The sequence below is a fragment of the Fukomys damarensis genome, unplaced genomic scaffold (assembly GCF_012274545.1).
Source record: "Fukomys damarensis isolate Sample0158 unplaced genomic scaffold, DMR_v1.0_HiC HiC_scaffold_24, whole genome shotgun sequence".
In the NCBI taxonomy this organism is placed as follows: Eukaryota; Metazoa; Chordata; class Mammalia; order Rodentia; family Bathyergidae; genus Fukomys; species Fukomys damarensis.
This window is the reverse complement of record NW_022900936.1, coordinates 4,340,549-4,361,689: the sequence shown is the minus strand read 5'-3', so window position 1 is coordinate 4,361,689 and position 21,141 is coordinate 4,340,549. Positions and strand designations below refer to the sequence as shown.

Genomic DNA, 21,141 nt, shown 5'->3' with positions numbered 1-21,141 from the left:
GTTTGCAGTGATTGTGTTGTGGAGTAGAAACTTGACGCCAGCAAGTTGGTGTCTCTCTGTGTGTGACTGTGTGTACGTTTGCTTGGGATAGCAAACTCCTTATGTTGCTCTGGCCCTTTGGCTGTAAACTGAGAAGTCCAGTTTGGTTTTTTGTTTGTTTGTTTTTTGTTTTTCTTCTTGGTATTGGGAATCGAACTTGGTTCGTTGCACTTGCAAGGCAGGTGGTGGCACCACTAAGCTAAATCCCCAGCCCTGAGAAGTCCAGTTTTCCCTAATAACAGCTGGGAAACGGTTTCATAGGTTAGAACAGATGCAGGGAGTTCAGACTTGGTGTGGTGTCCGTTCTTCCTCTGTGCGGGCATGAGCGTGCGTGTGTTCCAGGCACCCGCTGTGCATGGGCACCTTGTCCTGCCAGCCAGCTTGTGTTCTGGGCCTCTGGCCCGCGCCTGTCCCCGACACTGTGGTACCTGAGAGCACTGCTGCGTGCAGATCCTGCAGTCACAGCCGGGGAGCACGCCCCGACAGCGTGAGTGTAAGGCAGGGTGGGCCCTGGGCTTCTCGTAGACTGAAGACAAGTGCAGGCATCTCCTGCAGGGCCGCCTGAACACACAGGCTGTTTCTACTGTGCGTGGTGCTGGCAAGTCACTTCGTGTCTCTGGAGTGGATTTTCATAGGTGACGCGCAGTGTCTGGGCGAGGCTGGACCCGGAGGGCAGAGGAAGGCACAGCAGCCCGAACGTCCCGAGCCAGCGTCCTGGGCACAGGGAGCTCCCGGAGCCAGGGAGGCGTTGTCAAAAGCAGCAGAAGATTCTCAGGCCCATCTGTGCCGTTGGCCTTGTTTCTTGGCGAAGAGACTGAGGCTGCTGTGTCTTTGTACTCAGCCTGTGCCGCCTCTGTGGGGGCTGCTTGTTTAATGAGGCAGAGGGAAGCTGGTGTGATTCGTTGTCCTGCCTCTGAACCTGCAGCGTTTCCCCACCTAAGATGGCGCGCAGAGGAGAGGAAAAGCCAGGCCCGCTGCAGGAGTGTGGGGATGGAGACAGGCACAAGAAAGGACTGTGCCAAGGGCAGAAGAGCTCTGGCACAGCCCCTGGGGAGGGCGCAGGGTGACGCCTGCTCCGGCCACTGCAGGGAGCACACGGCCACCGTCACTGTCCCCGTGCTCACAGCGAGGCACGGAGGGAACATGGCTTCCTCCTCTGCCATCTGTAAGGTCGTCCGCTCCAGTGTGCACAAGTAGATCGATCTCCAGGTGTAAGATGAGGAGCTGGAGTCCTTCAGAGGTGCTGGTATGCGCTACAGATGAGAACGTTTCTCTTTTTTTTTTTTTTGGTTGTCATTCTTTCAGGGTGTTTTGTATTGTTTTGTTTTGCTTTTGGTACAGGGGGTGGAACCCAGGGCCTCACGCGTGTGAAGCTAGCACTTTACCACTGTGCTACATTCCCAGCCCTTCCTCAGGCTTTTGAATGAACCTAACAGAATTTTACCATTTTCAGAGCCAGGGATGCAGCTCAGTGGCGCAGTGCCTACCTCACCAAGGTCCTGAGTTCAATCCCGATACCAAAAATATATATATATATATACCAATTTTAAATATTTTCAAGTATAGAATTCGGTGGCACTGTACATATTGAGTGTCCAAGGATTAGCAACAACCATCACCACTATTTCCAAAACTTCATCCCAGCCTAAAACTCTGTACCCGTTAAATCCCTTCCCACCCCCCAAACCCTCCCTGTTCTGTTTGTCTCTGTGGCCCCGACTATCCCAGGCGCCCCGCCTGAGTCAGAAGCGTGTGGGTCTGGCCTGCTGGGCGCAGTCCGATGTGCTCGGGGCCGTCCCTGTTGCAGCGTGTGCCAGACTTCCTCCGTTTTATGGCCGCCTGATCCGCTGTGTGAACGGCCCACGTTGTGTTCCCCGCTCGCCTGCTGATGGACACACGGATTCCTTCCACCTTTCAGCCACCGTGAATGCTGCTGCCAAGAACGTGTGTGTACAAGTACCGGCGTCTGCTTTCACTGCTGAGTGTTTTCCCGGAGCACAGTGCTGGGTCGTTCGTGACTCTGTGTTTGACTTTTTTCTTTGAAACAGAGTCCTGGCCTCTCAAATGCTGCCAGGGCTGTTGGCTTGTGTTTAACTCTCTGAGGAGCTGTCGATCTGTGTCCCGGCAGCAGTGCTTGAGGGCTCCAATCTGCATATCCTCACCAACACTTTTTATTTTGTTTTATTTGATAAGAGCTGTTGCTCTTATTTCTGGCCCATACTTAATACACAGAATTTTAGCCTCGAACATTGCCCTTTTCCCAAATCGCCACACTGGCATGGAAAAGTAAGAAGCCATCCCTGGGGTCTGCTTAGACGTCGGCCCACAGCCCTTTGCCAGTCGGGCTCCGGTCAGGGATATGACTTTGGCCTGCTGAGCAGATGGAAGTGGAGGTAAAGCCCCAGCCACAGCGCTTTCCCAGGACTGATGCCTTTGTTTTCCGCTTATCCTCCTCCTGCCCAGGGCAGAACCGCTCCCACCTGTAGCCTCCCTGTCCTGCCCCGGGAACAGGGAGGCTCCCTCACAATGACTTTGGGGAGCCTAGGAGGAGAGCCTGACACTACACCACTGGCTTCCAGTCACCCACCGATGTCCTCTGGCCGCTTAGGACTTGGCCAGCCTGTGAGGTGTTGGTTCTTCCCAGGCCTGGCCCAGGACTAAGCTGGCAGCACTGTGACTGCAGCCCTGCTCCTAGGCAACTGGGCCTTCCTGGTGCTGCTGTGTCTGATCCCATGGGGAAATAGGCTGCTGGCCAGGGGCCTCAGCTCGTCTTGAGTAAGGACTTCAGCTGCCACCCAACTGCTCTGAGATGGACATGTGAGGCAGACCCAGGGTGCGAGCCTGGCAGGTTTGGTTTTAAAGGCTGGAAATCCTGCTGGCACTTCCTATCTGAAGCTCATCCTCTTTCCTGCTCTGTAGAGCCACGCACTAGATCTGGGTATCCAGATGTGGCAGAAGCCGGCCATTCCCAAAACGGCCCTGAGATGCCTTTAGTCCAGGGCAGCCGAGACTCAGGAATTTCCCTCTTGCGTCTAGGTCCAGTGTTGTTTGCCCAGGTGGAGGACGTAGCCCGGGTACTGTTCCCTTTCAGAGGGAGTCTGGGCCTTCTCAAGTGACCCTCCGTGTGCTGAGCCTGGGAATTTCTGATAGGCACAGTATTTACCCTGAGATCTCCTTTGAGCGGCTGGAAATGAGAAGATCCTCTGCAGATCGGAAGAGGGAGCCTTCGGGCCCTGGAGCTCCCTCTGGCCACAAGCTCAGCAAGCGCTGGCAGGACTGACCGTTTCTGCCAGCTGGGTGCACATCTCCTTTTCCTTGACTTACAGAGCAGTGTGGGGATAGCGGCCACCGAGAGTCTGAGAGCCCCTTAACCTAGAAATGCACACAAGCACGTGCCCCCCAACCCCGGGAGCAGCTCTGCAGGGCCGCGGGGTCCCAGGGTCACCGGCTGTCTGGTCAGCGGTCCTTTGCTCTGTGCTTGAGAACCGCACCTGTGAATCCGTGGGGCCCTTAGTGTGGAAAGCACTGACTTCTAGAAATGCGAGGCTCCACAGGGAATGGGCAGCCGGCAGTGGGACGCACAGTGCAGGTTTCTCGTCGGCAGTGTAGGGCCTGCAGCTCACTCAGTGCCCGTGGCTACCCAGTGAGCCCAGCACCGCCGGCCACAGCTGCAGGCAGAGACACTGGGGCCCAAGCGGCAGCGCCTCTCTTTGCCTCTGTACTGCCAGCCGGCCATCAGCTCAAGAGAGGAAAGGAGCCACCGCCCCATGGCAGTAACCGCGCTGGTCCCCCCTGCACAGGCTCCTGGGGCTGCCCCAGCACATGAGATGCTTAGAGAGGGAAGCGAGATGCAGATCGGTCGTCGGCATAGACCCAGCTTCTGAAAGGTTCTGTCAGTGTGCCGGGGCCGCCTTTTACACTGCCACTGCCTCAGTGAGTCCCTGCTCCCGGGTCACTGCAGCCTGTCTGACCGTTGCCTAGAACAGTCGAGTGTGCTTTGTTTTCAGTGTTTGAGGTTCCACAACCAGGCCTAGAGCAGCGCAGATTCTCCTCCTGGCCTAGACCGGCAGCCAGTGGCTGGCTGCTCCAGTCCTGGGCATATGCAGCAGGATGGAGAGAGGACTCCCTCGTTGTGCCCTGAGATCACCCAGGGCGGTGCGCACAGCCGGCCTCAGTGCCATTGTTGAGCGGGAGCTGCCTGTAAGATGCGCGTATACCTGCTGCCTATCTGCACTGTGCCAAGAAAGACCTCTTCCTGGTGAGTCCCCCATCCTGCTCTCTGCCGCCTGGCCACGGAGGTGGGTTTTCCGGTCTCCGCGAGTGAGAGGAGGAGCTGTCCTCATGCTTAGATGAGACGTCCCACCCTGCACACAGGCCATGTGGCACTGCTGAAGGGCACAGGAGTGCTGCCCAGACTCCTCTTCCTTAGAGCAGCCTGGTGTACGGGGTAAGCTCCTGATGTCCCAGCTGGGCTGAGGTCCTGCCCCAAGCAGTGGCGTGCGTGTGCATGTGTGCGTGTGTGTGTGTGTGTGTGTGTGCGCGCGCGCGTGTGCCTGTGCGCACCGTGCAGCAGCTGGCAGGTAACAGCTGAGCAGGATTAAGAGTTGCACTTCTCAGGGCACCAGCAGGGCAGACCCGTGGGCACCGTGCTCTGCTGCCAGCTTTGCCCATTGTCTTTGGGCCCGAAGCTACTTTCTCCATCCTGTTTGCTCTGACCTTCCAGGAAAATTCCGTTCCTGGAAGGGCCCAAGAAAAGCTCTGTGTGCAGGGCGAAGGTGCAGATCATCAGGCACAGAGCAAGCCCTGGTCCCAGGCCGGATGCAGAATTTGCTGTGAGCCCTGGGACCCGGGGCCACCTGCCCGCAGCCTGGCCCGTCTCCCCCGAGCCCGTGCAGCTGCAGGCTGCGTGCCCCGCCCTGCTCACGTCACCGCACCAAGCCTCCCTGTACAGAGCAAGACTGCCTGTCCTTGGAGGGCCCCGACGCTGTCGTCTGTCTCACAGGAGACCCTGGCGGAGGTCTGGGCAGGCGAAAAGCCTTCCTGTTTGTTCTCTTAATTAACACACTCATTTCTGGCTCAGCCCTCTGTCCTTGGCAGTGACCCCTGGCCCCGAGGGCACGCTGCCTCCAGTGGGGCTTGCACAACCTGCATGTTGCGGCCACTCAGCCTGCCCTGACTCAGCACAAACTTCCTCATTCTCAGTCCTTCCAGAACATTCTGACCTTGGCTACCGCGGGTGCTATTGGGAGCAGCAGCCTTCACTGTGGAGGGAAGCTCAGGCTGTGTCTCTGAGCTCCACAGCCGCACAAGCCCTGGGTCCTCTGCCATGAGGTATGGTGCTGCCAGCAGCAGGGGCCAGGCAGGGGCCGAGGAACGGGCACACCAGGCAGGCAGACAAGTGCAGGCCCTCCGGCTCCTCAGGAATCTACATGTGCTCAGAAGGCGGTGGGTAAGTTCTCCATGGTACCAGGCTCTGAGCAATGCCCCGTGCGACGGCAGAGCTTTTCTCATGACTCCAGACCTGCGCCCTGCCACGGTCCCCTTCTCACGCTGGTGCAGGTCCTGAGGTCCCGCCCAGAGCACGCCGGGAGAGACTGGGAGTGGGGTGTTGGCCGAACCCCTTCTGGGAGGGCCACACGTTCCCGCAGTGCTTCTGGTCACTGTGGGCCCCCTCCCTCCTGGTGTGCTGGCTGGAAGGGCAGGGCTGTGACGCGGACAGAAGCGGGAGTCGCAGCCCAGACCCATGGTCACTTCCAGAACAGAGGTGGGCCCGGCACGTGCTACATGTCTTCTGCCCAAGTTTTTATACTTTTTCCCCGGTCCTGTTTACTTTGGACTGCTGTTAAATTCCAAGCATATCCTGAGCACAAGAGAGGTGGGAATTCGGGCTCCAGCCAGGGGCCTGCGTCGGAGCCTCCTGCCCCAGCACCCCTGCTCCTTGTCTGGCACCTCCAGTGTGGCCCTGTCTGTGGTTCCCCCACCAGCCCAGCCTACTCTGAGGTCCCCCCAGAGTGCCAGCGTCCGGCTTCTCAGGTGCCGGCCTGAGCCCTGCGCTCCTCTGCTCTGCGCCTCTACTCTGGCCGCTGCCTGTGCAGGTGTAGCCTGCAGCGCCTGCTGTCCTCTCCTGGAAGCTCCGGGCCACACCCCCACAGGCGGGCCCTGAAGGCGGCTGGAGCCGGGCACAGCCTCAGAAGGTCCCTGAAGGCAGAGCCTCAGCTGTCCATGGAAGTGGCCAACTCACTTTCAGCCTGGCATGGCGGAGCACACCTGTGATCCCCATATTCGGGAGGCTGAAGCAGGAAGATTGCCATGAATCCAAGGCCAGCCTGGGCTACACAGCGAGACCGTGTGTCAAAGCATCTTTGGGGGCAGGACCCCTTCCCTCTGGCCCCGTGACCCCTCTCCCTCCCTGGAATGCTTCAGCACAGCAGAGCTTCCCACTTGGAGCCCTGCCTTGGGCTCAGGCAGCCCAGGAGCTCTTCCTACGTGGCTGCCTGAAGTATGTGCCCTGACCACTCAGCACTTCCTGCACACTTTATGCTGAAGACGGGATAAAGTGCCAGTGGTGAGGATGAAGGGATGTGAGCGAGCCAGCGAGCAGTTGTTTGTGCAGCCAGGTGCCCAGCTCTTCCCAGGCCGGGCACAGCCAAGGGTGACTCACTGGTGTCAGAGCCCCGTGTTCTGGCCCCGGGCCCGGCCCTGAAGATGGGCGATCTGGAAATCAGGACGTGGGGCTCATGTCGGTCACAAGGGCACCTGTTCTGTAAGAGCTCATCGAGGACACCTGCCAGGCTGGTGTCACCTGGACTGGTGCATGTGTTGAGCCTCCCCCAGGTTTCAGGGCAAGCACTCAGAAATTGCTGTTTCAAGGGTGAGGAAGAGTGGGCTGGGCTCACACTGGGCATTGGACAGTAGGCCCTCGGGCTGGGCGGGAGCAGATGGGAGAGGACGTCTGTACTAGATCCATACAGGGTTCTGCCAGGGGAATGGGGTGACAGAAGGTGAATTCTGGGAAGAGGGTGGGACGTGCACCTTTGGGATGTCCCGGGGAGAGCCTGGCATGGCCTCTTGGTTTCTGTCTCACCCTCTATAGGCCCTGTCTCCGTGTCCTCGGTGTCTGGACCTGTAAACACCATTCCCAGAAGGCTGCAGAAGTAGGAGGGCAGTGGGGCCTCCAGAGGGTCCCTGTCCCCCGACACCTCATCTCCTCCCAGGGTCTGGCTTTTCTGTCCGGATGCCCGGCTCCCTGAGGCTGTGTTTGGTCTCTGTTGGTCACCAGCTTGGAGGACTTGCCACACCAGAAGATGCATTCCAGGCCACAGGGCCCCAAGTGGTGGAGGAATGGGGTCCCAGGGCTCTTGCTCCAGAAGTTCGGGGTCACCCAGACCAGCTTCCCAACCCTGCCCTTAAGCTGGCACCTGGGAAGCTGTGGGCATGGCTCCCTGGGGGGGGGCACAGTAGGGAGGACACAAACAGGCACACAGTCACCTTGCTTGGAAAAAAATCCCCTTGGCATGGCTGTCGATCAGTATGGTGGAGAAGAGAGGTGTGGGTGCCCCACTATGCGTGTGAGGTGCAGGCTGCTGCTGGGGAGGGCACCCCAGGGCCACGGAGTGTGGGGAGCTCCAGGGCACAGTGGGGAGCTGGCGCCCCCGGAACCCCTGCTGTGTGCACAGATGTCATGTGTGTCACACGCAGAGGTGTGTGCCTCGTGTGTATGGGCGGCCTGTGCCTGCGAGTGTGGGCAGGTGTACGTGTGCGTGCAGGGGAGTGGGCGCGCATGCGTGAGAGGATGGGCCCTGGTCCTGTCAGCCTGGCTTGGGAGAGCATCAGCCTGACCTGAGCCGCACCCTGGCCTTCCTTCTAGGAAGTCAGTCACCCCTCCTGAAAACCCCGACTTCCTGCTGGTCCCCACCATCATGTTTGCCTGGACACCCAGCCTGGTGCTGGCCCAGACCCTGGACTGTGGCTGGAGGTGGCTGCTCCATCTTGGGGGACGTCGGGCAGCCTCCCGGCCCTGAGCACAGCGGCATCGTACACAGCTAGTGCTGGCTGGCCAGCCATGGTGTGCCCGGGGGCAGGAGTCTGAAGTCACAGCAAGAAGGTGGGCTGGGAGCGCGGCTAGAACATATGCCGAGGCTGGGCGGCCTCAGTGGTCAGACCCACCGGACGTGCAGAGGGCATCCCTTTACAGGAAGCCGATGGATTGCCAGGTGCCTCCTGGCCTTGTGCACTCGTACATGCAGCCCCCACCATGGCCACAGCCGTTTGGGTCCCCTTCCGTTCCTCCTGTCTTACCAAACCCTCCCCTTCCCACACCATCATCTTCTACCCAGCATCCACCTGGATCCTTGGAAAGTTCAGATCAGTCTACACCACATTTCCTCACTTCCCATTCCCCAGTGGCCCTCTTCTCTGGAACAGGTGTGCACACACACACACACCCCTGCTCCTGTCCTGGACTCCTGCTGAGTTCTGACCAACATGGGGCCGGCTGACACGGTTCGTGCCAAGTACAGCACCCAGTGGTGCAGGCAGGGCACACCGGGGGACGAGCGGCCAGTGGGTGATGTGTACCTGGGTGGGGAGCTCCGTGACCACCGAGGACCCCGCCTGCCAGCTCCCTCCCTGAGCCTGTGTGGGCGGTAACGGGCACCCCTGGGTGGAGCCCACACGGACTCCCTCAGACTGACCGGCGCATGGCTGGCTCCTTTCCCTGCTGCCGGGAGCCTCCCCAGGGCCCCGCAGCTTCTCTGCCTTACATTTTGCACACACCCTTTGGACCTGTGTCATCCCAGTGCCCTGCGAGGCTAAGGCAGGAGCACTGGGAGCTTGGGCCAAGCCTGGGCAAGAAGTTACTCAGTGAGACCCCGTCTCAAAAACAAACAAAAAGGCTGGGGCTGTAGCGCGGTGCAGAGGCGCTAGATTTGACTCCCAGTAGAGGAAATGGGGGGTGGGGCTGGTAAAGCACAGCTCAGGCCTCCCATCCTGAACCCTTCTCCTGCCTGCCTTGGGGCTGGGGCCGCAGAAGAGCCCAGGACGCCCCCGCCTCCTCACTGTGGCCCCAGATGGGCTCTGGTCCTGCTGGAGGGCACCTCGAGGCTGGCACCTCGTGCGGATGGCACCCTCCCTCCTATGTCAGTCTCCGACGATGCCACGGCCAGATGAGCCAGAGAGCTCTGCAGCTCCCCTGGAAGGCGGACCCCAGATGGGGACGCCCGCTCTTCTGTGCAAGGCCCGGGGTGTCCAGATCCCTGCCCTCGGGCCTGCACCCGGCCTGGCCCAGCCATGGCCCCTGCCTCTGCAGAGTGACTTGGGGGCCGCTGATCTGGGCCAGTGGTGGGCGTGGGCACCAGGCAGCAGAGGAGGCAAGGCAGGTGACAAGCTGGTGTGCAAGGGACGGGAGGGATGGACGGAGTGAGGCGAGCCCTGGTGAGAGGAACTTACGGCCTCTCTGGCAGATACATGGGGAGGACAGTGCCTGCCCCGTGCGTGGACGCAAGGCTTCCTGCTCCTAAAACTCGGGCCACCACCACTTCCTGAGCAAACCCAGCAGAGTCCCTGCACCTTGCCCCAGGGGTCTCAGGGTAACGGCTCTGCTAGGGAATAAGAGGGGTGCTGGACCCACTGTTTGCCGAGGGGCCTGGCAGAGCACAGCCCCCCGCAGGGACGCATGGGGGAGGCTGGGAAGAGGCCTCCTCATCCTGCTCAGGCTCCCAGATCTTCCCACACAGGGCAGATGTCTCCGGAGACAGACAGAGAAGCCAACCAGAACGTTCAAGTGCTGTGAGCCGGCCTTGGTGGGCCGGAGTGTTAATCACCGCACCGTCATCCTCTCCAGGAGGCTGGGCGAAGGAAGTGAGTCAGTAGGAACGAGCCCCACGGCAGTGCTTCGGGCGTAGGAGTGAGCAGTTGCGTCCCTGTCTCCGTCCTCACTGCCTTGCTCCCACCCGCACATCGCGGGCCTCCAGGGCTCACCTGCTGTCAGCGAGTCTGTGGTTGGCCCCACACCAGGTGCTGGCTGGAAGCCAGGCGGCATGTGGGGGACCTGAAATCCAAATGCCCCCTGGCTCTCAGACCCAGTCGGGATGGGGAGAGAGGCAGAAAGGCCCCCGGGGCGGGTCACACGCCAGCTGCCTGTGGGTCACACTCTTCCCCCAGAGGTCCAGGCAGCTTCATGCCGGGGAACAGCAGAATTCCGCCCTCAGACCTGGGGCAGCAAGCGGGTGGTGTTGTCTCTGCGGCCCAGGTTTCTGCACCCACCGAGCTCGGGTGCCTTGCTCAGGCCAGCTCAGGGACCACTGGGGAAAACCTCTCAGGGGCCAGCGCAGGCCCCGAAGGCAGATGTCCAGGTCAGACTGCTCCCTGACGGCTCCTTCCGTGCTGCGGGGCTGCGGTGGAGCCCCAGGCCTCCTGTGGGCCAGGCTCTCTCCTTACCCTGTCACATGCCTTGGTTTGGGGTTCACTGTTGCTGGAGGGCTATGTGGACCCCGGTGAGGACAGCAGCCCCTGGCAGTCCTCGGGCACCCAAGCCACTGTGCCTTGGATTCAGCATAGCAGGTTGGGAACCATTGCGCGACCCTGGGTGCTAGTGGGTGTGCCTGAGTCCCAGGCATGTGGAGGTCGGCACTCCTGCCTTGCATGCTTGGGGCAGGGACAGGGGTCCCCCGGGACTCCCTGTGGATGACACTCACCCCTTTCACCTCCTACCTAGGACGCGGTTCACCAATCCCCCAAAGGGACCTGCAGACCACTATGCCGGCACAGAGTTCCGGTGCCACCCGGGCTGGCCCTGTCCTCTCAGGTGTGCTGCAGCAGGTGGGCGGGATCGGGGCCCAGGCCTGTCTGGCCGGGCCGGTCCACGGCCTCTGCTCAGCAGCGGTGTCTTCAGGAGGACCCTGCTGCACTCACAGCGGCCGCGCGTGTCATCTCTCTGGTTCTCCGTGTCTGTCCATGACACGTCCTGTGCCGCCCGGGGCACCCGTGGACGTCTGCTGTCCGTGTCATGGCTGAGGACGGGGCTGAAACTTCCTGCCCCGGGGTAGCTCCCACCTCGCAGGGCCAGCCTCCTCGTGGCTGCGTCCTTGTGGCCAGCCCAGCTCCGTGACCCTGTCATGGCTGAGGCAAGAGGACCACAGCAAGCACGGGGCCAGCCGGGGCTACCTAGCAAGACTCCGACTCAAGAACAACGGCAAAAAACAGGTCTATCAAAACCACCTAGAAGAAGTGTGAAGGACAAGGCCGCGGACTGGAGAGGCGTGTTTGCAATGCCCAGAGTAGACAGTATAATTACATAGAAAATGAAGATTTCCCACAAATTGGCAAGAAAAAGAGCAGCGGTGGCCCCTGGAGAAAGGGACGCGGGTCCACAGGTAGGCGTTGGATGGTTTGGCCACCACACATACCTGAGATGGTCGGGTGTCGGGCACACACAGGGTGCACAAATCTGGCTGTAGTGGGGACTGCATGCCCCCCAGACTCACAGAAATAGGTCCGGCATCCTGACCAGGAGAGGGGTGTCTCGCCTCATGCCCCTGGGGCACTGTGGGCTAAACCCCGAGATCTGTCCCACACTCTCCTGAGGTTTAAACACACAGGTGTGCCCCTTGCCAAGCAGGCACCTTCCTGGGGGACCAGGACAAGTGTGTTTGCTCAGATGTCCCAGCAGGCCAGACATAGCTCTGTGCCTGTCACCAAAGAGGAGCTGGGTTCTCAGGCAGCCACGGGCAGGCACCCACTGTGGCTTCAAACACGGGTGACCACAGCTGCACAGAGCCACTCTGGTGTTGCCTAGTGACTCAAGGCCAAGTGGGGCAAGCCCTGGAAGATACACAGTGATGTCCTGCTCCCTACAGATCCAAACCAGGCAAGCCAGGCACCGGAGCACACACCTGTGATCCCAGCTCTCAGGAGGCTGAGGCAGGAGGATCACCATGAGTTTGAGGCCAGCCTGAGGCTACATAATTGAAGGCCACTGAGGTACATAGAAAGACCCTGCCTCAAAAACCCAAACAACAGCAAGACAAAAAACGCAGGCAAAGCTAGACACATGTACATACTTTAGAATGTTGGACAAGAAAAGAAAGCTAAGGCTCATGGAGGAAGGCAGCAGAGAGGCCAGTGTGCTAGGTGGGAGCAGAGGAGCTCTTTGCAGTTGGCCTGGGGTTGGTGGGGCAGGTGTCCCGGCAGGCTGTGCAGGTGGCCCTGGATTCCAGGCCCCTTCCCCAGTCCCAGCCAGGTCCGGCCAGGCGGGAGAACAGTGGCACAAGGATGGGATGACTTGAACTCAGAGACCAGAAAACCCACAGAAATAAGGCAGCACCTTCTGGCCTTCCCAGACTAAGCTGGACCTTTAGAGTTGGTCGTTTGGCAGGAGCTGATGAGGAAAAGGGATCTCAGGCCAGGGGCTGGGTGCAGCAGGTACCCAGAGGCACAGTTGGGGTGCAGGAGGCTGGGAGTGGGTGCCCGTGAGCCCTGAGCTCCTGGAGCCCTGCTGGGCCGGGCCCACCTCTGCTTTGTGGCTGGCAGCTGGGGGCTTCCAAGGGAAGGGGCCACATCCTTCAAGTCACAGGACACCGCCAGGGAAAGTTTCCTTCCCTGGGAGGGCTGCCAGCCCGGGCTGACACCACCAGCCCACTCAGGCCAGATATAAGTCCGGGCCTCATCCTCCCTGTGTCCCCACACCTGCCCTCACCCTGAGGCCAAAGCAGATACAGGCTCTGTGTGCACCTGTAGGTGGCCAGGGTCACCCCTCAGAGACCAGCACGGTCCAGGGAGGAGGAGGAGCCGGCGCGCCAGGGCTGGGAGCTGAACTCCGGGCAGTCAGGCAGCCAGTGGCACTGAGGCAGTGGGGGAAGGATCAGAGGGACCAGGAGTTGCCACTTCTGTCCCCCAAGGTGACCTTGAGCACAAGGCCTGTGTGGGAAGGGTCTGCTTTCAACCCTAACAGCCCGTGACATCGCCTGCCCTTGGGGTGCTGCCCCCAGCTGGGTGCACTGGTCCCTGGGACTGGCCTGGCTCGGCCTCCTGCACTTGACCTTGAGGAGGTGGGACAAGCAGCTGGGTCCCCAGGGAGCCACTGCCCGGAGCAGATTCTGCACTCAGGCCTTGACCAGGCTTCCTGGAACTGGCCTGGGGAGGGGCTCCAGCCAGGGCAGCAGCCGTGTCTGTCCCCAGGAGATGCCTGGCTTCCAGTACTACAGGCCATCGTGGTTTCTGAGCATGGGTTTTGAAAGGCAGGATCGAATCCAGGCCCCGACTGGCTGCCACTGGCCAGCGCTCAACTTGGGGCAAATGGGACCCCGGGCTATGAGAAGGCGAGGAGCACACAGCCCAGAGGACACCAGCGAGGAGTCTCGTGCCCCAGAGGCTGCCCTGTCTGCTCCGGGTGACCTCGGTGCTTTGTGCTCGGGCTGCTGCTGGTGCCCCGTCCCCCGAGGCTCACTGTTCTGTGTCACCAGGCTGGCCAGGGGTCCCTGGCAGCTGCAGGCTCTCATGAGTGACAGAGAGAGCTGGGGACTCTGGGGGTCTCGGACAGCAGTCCTACAGACTCCACCTCTCCCCCAGCAGCCGTGCTTCTGTCCGGAGCAGCCCGCCCAGCCGCTTCCCTTTTCTCATTCTGTCATTGTGCTGGGCCCTGGGGTGGGCACCCGGCGCTGGGGTGGGACAGGCCGGCTGGGATAAGGAACGGATGAGTCACACAGCAACACTTCGGCCCAGAGAGAGCCATAGAGGGGACAGGGGAGCACCAGCCCGGGGACAGGCCCAGCGTGGTGCCTGCGAGGGCCTGAGGCAGGCACCAGGACAGGTGCTGAAGGCGTAGGCAGAGTGGCAGGGTTAGCACGCTGGGCTGGGCTGTGGGGTCGGAGCTTGCTGCTGCAGGCAGAGCCTAGACTGCCTGGTCCCTCCCATGGGCAGACTGCTTGGGTGATGGGAACCGGTGGCCAATGAAGGTGGCCTTGTCACCCACACTCTGGCTGGGAAGCTTCCAGGAACAGAGACACAACTGGTTCACGATGCAGCCCAGTGGAGTAGGAAGGTGGGTGGGGCTGCCCGGGTGAAGACACCAGGAGCTGTGCTCTGGGGCACAGGGCAGGGTGGGCAGTGCCCTCTGACCCCTGTGCCTCTTGCTAGCTTTAGGGTACTGTTGCTCCCCGCCCCAGCCTGGATCTGAGCTGTTTCCAAAGCCAGGAATGTTCATCCTTGCAGGAGGCCCAGGGGAGGTTGTGAGGAGGGGGCCCCCAAGACCCAAGGCATAGTGGGGAGGCCAGGGTGAGCGGTACCTGGTGTGGCAGCTCTCTGAGGCAGGAGGGGAGGCCCACAGAGGGTGTGCAACACACAGGCGGTGCATGTGCTGCAGGACGGGCTGGTGGTACCAGAGTGTCAGAGTACACAGCACGTGTTTACATTTTTAAATTGTTACCGTAAAAGTCACACAGCCATTCACCCCCAGAATACTCCCCAGAGCTCCAAACACACTCATACCCCCATTCTTGCCACTTTCTGAAACAGCTCTGGAAGTCTTTTGCACCTTCACAAGGTGTAATCAACAATACAGTGACTGCTGCTGCCCAGGGTCCCCCAAAAGAAAGGCAGCTCATGAGAACACAACGCTGTGTGTTCATCCACCTTGGTCACCGGACCTGGCACCGTGTGACCCCAGGCTCCTCCCCAAAGTCAAAATGACCATGACGGAAACATTTTGTATCCATTCAGGACCTTGAGGCAGCCAGGACGGCGCAGCTAAAGACACCCAGGAAAGAGGGCTCCAGAGCCGCTGCAGGAGGGGCTGGGACGTGGGAGGAGGGTGTTTGAAGCAAAGGGGAGGATTTTCAGGGGTTTCCATGGTGATGTGTGCCCTTTACTATAATACAGATTAAATGTTCAGGGTGTAGTTTCCAGTCACACCTCGTTTATGGGAACTTGTGCCTGTGCCTACCCTGCTGAAGTAAACCGCACCCACCCAGGACCCTCTCCCTGCCTGGCACGGCTATGGCACACAGGCAGGGTGAGCTGCTCAAGGCCAAGGAGCTTGGGGCAGAGCAGCCCCTCCTCCCGGCGGGTGGCAAAGCCTGCACACGCATCCCACAGAGCATCTGTCAGGGCCTGAAGGGCTTGGACCTGCCCAACAGCCCCAGCAGCCTGGGCACCGCCGGGAAAGTTTTCATCTTATGCGGTCTCGTACAGAGCAACAAAGAGAGCACACAGCTGGAGAAAGATCCCCTTCCTCTGTCCACTGCAGAGGACGTAGACTGGCGGCCAGGTATTGTGACAAGGGAGTAACAGACGCCTGCTGTGTGCTCGGCCTCTGGTCCTGTGGCGGGGGTGCTATGCAGGGGGGTCCTCGGCTGGTGACGGCCCCAAGCTGGGCGCGCAAGGCTGCCCACCCGGAGGTGGTGAACTGATGGCCTCTTTGGGAGGAGGCACCCTCCGGACGGCCCCAGACAGCCTTCGATCCAGGCAGCACCGGTGCCGCCAGTGTGGCCACTGGGGCGGGCGGCCTTGGCCCTGGTGGCAGGGGGTGCAGTTGGACTGCTGCTGGGGTCAGGACCCCGCCAATGGCTGTCCCTGGGATGGCCCTGCTTCCCTTCTGCCCCTGTGGCACAGTGTTCCTATCCCCACCTGCCCCGGGCCTGGCGGGGTGGCTGAGGCCAAAGCGCAGCACAGGACAGGGGTGAGCAGCAGGTGTGCGCTGCAGCAGATGGTGCTGGGCCTGGACCCTGTACGCTCACTTCCAGGGCGTCCAGGCCACTCTGACCACAGGGTGCTCGCCGTGGCCCTGCTCGTGACTCCAGGGTGGGCCCTGCCTCCTGCACCACCAGACCTTTCTGGGTTTTCCTTCACCCCATATGAAGTTCACCATCACAGCTAATTTCACGTGCACAGTTCTGGTGTGGACCTAGCAGTGGAATGGCTGGAGCACGAGGTAGCTCTGCGTTTTGCTTTTTTGTGCCTTTATTCCATTTTCTTTTCTTTTTTTGAGACAGGGTCTCATTGTGTAGCCCAGGCTGGCGATCCTCCTGCCTCAGCCTCTGGAGTGCTGGGACTACAGGCGTGTACCACCACACCCAGCTGTTTCGCTTTTTTTTTTTTTTTTTTTGTACCGAGGATTGAGCTCAGACTCTTGTGCTTGTGAGGCAGGAGGCAGAACCACTGAGCCAAGTCCCCCGCCCCAGTGTTTCACTTTTTGAGGTTGCCCAGCTATTTTCCACAGAGGCTGCACCATTTTCCAACTGTGCCCACCGTGTGCAAGGGTCAGCTTTCTCCACGCCTTCTTCCACGCCCTTCCCTTCTGGTGTTCTGCCGTGACCGCCCTGTGTGTGTGAGATGATGCTGTGACATCCCATTGTGATTCAGTTCGCGTTTCCCTAACACGTCTTTTCACTCGTATGTCTTTGGAGAAATGTTTGTTCAAGTCCTTTACCCATTTTTGGATCTCAGTTTGTGGCTGAAGTTTAGAAGTCCTCCGTGTCCTCCATGTACTCTGTGTACTAATCCTTTATCAGATACGGGATTTGAAAATATTTTTTCCCATTTCATGGGTCGCCTTTGTGGTTGTGTCCTTCATTGCAAGAAGCTGTTTTTTATGACATTGAGGATTGAACAATGGCATTTACACTGAACTAAATCCTTAGCCCTTTTAATATATTACTTTTTAAATTTTGATAGTAAGTCACGAAGTTGCCTAGTTTTGGCTCAATCTTGCAATTCTCCTGCCTCAGCCTCCCAGATTGTCTAAATTTTGACATAGTCCAAAGTACCTATTTTTTCTTTTGCTGCCTTCACCTTTGGTGTCATATCAAGAAATCACTGCCAAATCTAATGTCCTGAAGCTGTTATACCGTGTTTTCTGCTGAGAGCTTTATAGTAGTAGGTCCTATGTTTTGATTTTTGGACCTATTATGAATTAATCTTTGTGCACGGTATGAAGTAAGGGTCCCGCTTCATTGTTTTGCCTGTGATGCCCAGAGCCCCCAGCCTTAGTTGTGGAAGAGACGGTCCTTCTCGTGCTCTCGTCTGGCCGCGTACACGCTGCTAGTCCCCACGTCGCTGCTCTGCTCCGCACTGGTCCTCCGGCCAGCGTCACAATTCGTGCTACTGTGGCTTTGCCGTGAGCCTTGAAATCGGGAAGCAAGAGTCCTCTATCCTCGCTCTTCTGAGAGGGGCTCGGCTTTTTAGGATCCCTTGAAATTCCATATTCATCTTAAGGTGAATTTTTCTATTTCCCTGAAAACTGCTGTCCGGACTTTGGTAGGACAGACGCCTGATCCCTGACGAGGGAGATCGTTCCACATCCACCTCCTTATCCCTCACTATTTCCTTCCTTTGCACGGTTTCCCTGTGTGATATGTGAGTGGGTGTGTGCACCTGCGTGTGTGGACACGAGGGCGTTTAGGGCAGTGAGTGTGTGGGGGTGGCCTGGACACGAGTGAGCACACGTGTGCACTGGGCCTGCTTCACATGGTGTTCTCCAGACGGCCAGGGCTGCTCTGGAGCTGAGCGGGGTGGGACAGCACTGGGCAGCGCAGCCCCGGGGGCTCCCACCGCTCAGGACAGGGGCTGAGCTAGGATTCGACGAGTACCACCCCACGTCAGTACTGCGCCACATGTCTCTGTGTGTCAGAAGCCAGGCTCCAACCACAGAGATGGGTGGCAGCTCTGAACTGCTACAGTTTCACCATCCTGGGTGTGTGCCTGTAATCTCAGCGCTTGAGAGGCTGAGGCAGGAGGATTGCAGTGTGCTCAAGGCCAGCCTGGGCTACGCAGTGAGTTCAAGGCCGTAAGACTTTGTCTCAAAAAGTTATTTTCACTGTCTTGAAGATCCTCAGCTTGTGGTCTCCATACATCCTGACAGAGAAAACCCAGGCTCAGGGACGTTAGGAGACACCGCTCTGTGTAGGAGCCTGGGTCAGTCGGCCTGGGAGAGCTGACTGCTGCCTGCTCAGCTGGGACCCACAGCCCCTCCAGGCCAGGGCAGGAGACCCTGGAGTGGAGTCTTGATTTAGCATGGGCTTGGCCTCGTCCCCTGGAGGCTGCCAGCCTGGAGCAGAGCCACCCCTGACTTTCTCCGTGGCCCACCCACTTTGGAGGAAGAACCTGCACTCTCAGGCCTGCGGCAGCCAGAAACCCTGGGCAAGACAGTCCACAAACCGGGGAGGCCAGCAGGGCGCAGGGTGCAGGGCTGTGTCCCCACCCTTCCCCACGCACCATGGGTGGGGCACAAAGTGTGGTCATAACCGTACCTGTGCCCAGCAATGGTGCTGCGAGAGCTGAGGCTACTCATTGGCAACGAGTCCACCAGGCCTCACCAGAATGTGGGCACGTGGGCCCCAGCACTGGTGCCAAGATGCCCAGATCTGCTTCTTTCAGCCTCTCTCTCTCTCTCTCTCCTGTCTTTTGAAGCAAAATCATGCTATGAAATTCTAGCCACCCTCCTGCCTCAGCCTCCCGGTCACTGGGCTTACAGTTGTGCACCACCACTCCAGCCTCAGTTTCTGCTTCTGTTCCCCACACCAGATAGCGGGTGAAGCCAGGGCTGGTCCTGCCTGTGCCAGCCACCCCGTCCTGCTTTCTAAGAAGGCTGCACCCTGAAGAACGCTCCGTGCCCGTGTGTCCCACCGTGGCACCTGTCAGGGTGACACAGGGCTCAGTGGAGACAGCTGGGTGGTGCTGCCCACACCAGCATCCTCACACAGCCACTCGCCATGCCTTGCCCGGCGTCAACCTCACCCCGGAGCCGGCGGCCCCAGGCGGTGGGTCACAGTGACGCACACTCGCCTGTCCTCCGTAGACACAGGCCTGTGTTTTCCACGAGCCTGTGCCGAGTGTGCGAGACAGAAACAGGCGTGGAAAGAAATAGCGAGAGGCCAGGAGGGAGGAGGCTGGGCAGGGCGGAGCCCCGTCCCTGCGCCATCTCCACAGAGATTTCTACCGAGGGCTCGCTGGACAGGGGCTGCCCATGTCCCCGTGCAAAAGAGGGGGTCACTGATGGGCCAGGAAGCAGAGACAGCAGGGAGGAGCCAAGGACAAGAACACCCCTTCTGGTCATGTCCCCCGTGACCCCCGGGCCCCACCTCCAGACCCAAGGCTTTGGGGCCCACTCCAGAGCTCCCTCTCCCTCCGTAGCCTCCTTTCCTCCCTGTGCTTCGTGTTCTGGGGCATGCTAAGCTCGTGCCCTACCGCTCGGCTACACCCAGCCTACACTCTGTTTCTAAATATGCTTTTTAATTTTAGGTGAGGATAGCGCTGAGTGTCCCCATACTGCCGTCCCACAGGGCCCGTTTGTGACCTTCAGCAACACCGCATTCTCCGGAGCTTACACCTTCTTCTGACATCCTTGGTTTCCCACACTGTCCTTTCCTGGTCCCAGACCCCGCCCAGGATACACATGACCTTTCACCTCCTCAGGCTCCGCCTAGCTGTGAGTTTCTCAGCGTCTCCTTGCTTTGACCTTGATGGCTTCAAGGAGGGCTTGTCAGGTGTTTTGCAGAATGTCCCAGAGAGGCCATCTGCTGCAGTCTGGGGTTTCTCATGGTGGGACTGAGCTGGGGTTCTGGGAGGAGTCCAGAGGTGACCTCCCACCCGCTCCCGTCCCGGGCACTCGTGCTGTCTGCCCGGATGGCCGCCGCAGTGCTGCCCAGGGCCCCCGGCTGTCGCACTGCTGTGCGCAGTTCTGCTGTAACAGGAGCTCGGGCTCCTTCCCCAGGTGTGTTTACCAGGCCCTGACTTAGGTCACTGTGGATCTGTGGCTTTAGGCTCCGGCCCAGTGCCACCCTCTCGTCACTGGACCCCTTCCAGCCCTGGCCGCTGGCCGCACCTGCCGTTCACTCCCAGGTCACTCTGCCCTGCCCTCCCACGTGGGAGGCTCTGTCTGGGTGCTGACCACTTCCGGTCCAGCACCAGCTGGGGCACTTTCTGCCCAGTCCTAGCACGGCCATTTCCCCCAGATCCTTGTTTCAGAGAGGGTGGCAGACAGCACGACCCAGAGCGGGGGTGCTTCCCAGTTCTCACGGCTGACGGAGCAGAGAGACACGCGTGTGTGGTGACCTGAGTGTGTGTACCTACGTGTGGATATTTTACACGCAGCTCTGTGTATCTTTGTGAGTTCACACTGCTGTCTCTGATGCAAACCTTTTACCGCTGGGATCATCCTGGATCCAATGCCTGCTCGTCTGCAAGCTCAGAGCTCCCTTCGCACAGGGTATCAGAAAGTTCCTGAGGCTTCACCGCACACAATCTTAAGGGCACTTTCCAATTTGAAGCCACAGGGTCTGCAGGATCTAAGCTCTGCTAGCTGCAACCCTCTAACTGCAGCCCTCAGGGTCTCTACCTCCCTCGCCCACACCCCCACCCCTGCAAGCACGTGGCCTCTGTGCTGGGCCTCTGTGCTGGGCTCCCTCCTGCCTAGGCCTCAGCAGGAGCCGCTCTTTTCCTGCTCACTCACCGCACTTCCTTCGGGCCACGCACTGAAGTCACTTCCTTTAGGCCACACGCTGAGGTGACTTCCTTGCACAAGCTCCTGGCCTTGTGGTCTCCAGTAGTGCATAGATCTGTGCTTTCCTCCAGTTATGCCTGCTTTTCTGTTCCACAGTCCTCACCTGTGTTTATCACCATGTTTTCAGAAAAAAGTCAACGAAGTGTTCCCCTTCGGGAGGTGCGAGGGAACCAGCTTACTCTGAGAACTGATACTTAGGGAGCAGCCTCAAGAATTTTCCCTGCTCATTCTGATGAACAGAGTTGATAAGAAAAAGTTCTTTTTTTTTTTTTTTTAGTACTGAGAGTTGAACCCAGGGCCTTTGCACTGAACTACATCCCCAGCTCTTTCTAAAAATGTTATTTCTTGAGATAGGCTCACACTACATTGTTAAATTGCCCAGGCTGGTCTTGTACTTATTTATAATCCTCCTCCTCAGCCTCCCAGAGTGCTGGGATGACAGAGTTGAGTTACATATCCTGCGAGAGTCAGTGAGAGTTCGTTATAGAAAGTTAGTTAGCCAATGAAGAAAGAGCAAGGGAATTAAATGTTGCTGTTTCACCCCTTCCGGAGCAGCGGCTGGTGTGGGCTGCCGCTCTAAAGGCTACTGAAGCGGGAGAGCAAAGCAG

At 59.3% G+C, this 21,141-nt stretch overlaps 1 long non-coding RNA gene across 1 annotated transcript; it reads left to right on the top strand.

The window, feature by feature from the left end:
• The first annotated feature begins 5,228 nt into the window (after nucleotides 1–5,228).
• On the top strand, nucleotides 5,229–20,847 carry LOC104870760. The gene is made up of 3 exons (XR_002025748.1): nucleotides 5,229–11,411; nucleotides 11,895–15,301; nucleotides 19,273–20,847. It is a non-coding gene; the product is annotated as an uncharacterized LOC104870760 (long non-coding RNA).
• The last annotated feature ends 294 nt before the right edge of the window (nucleotides 20,848–21,141 follow it).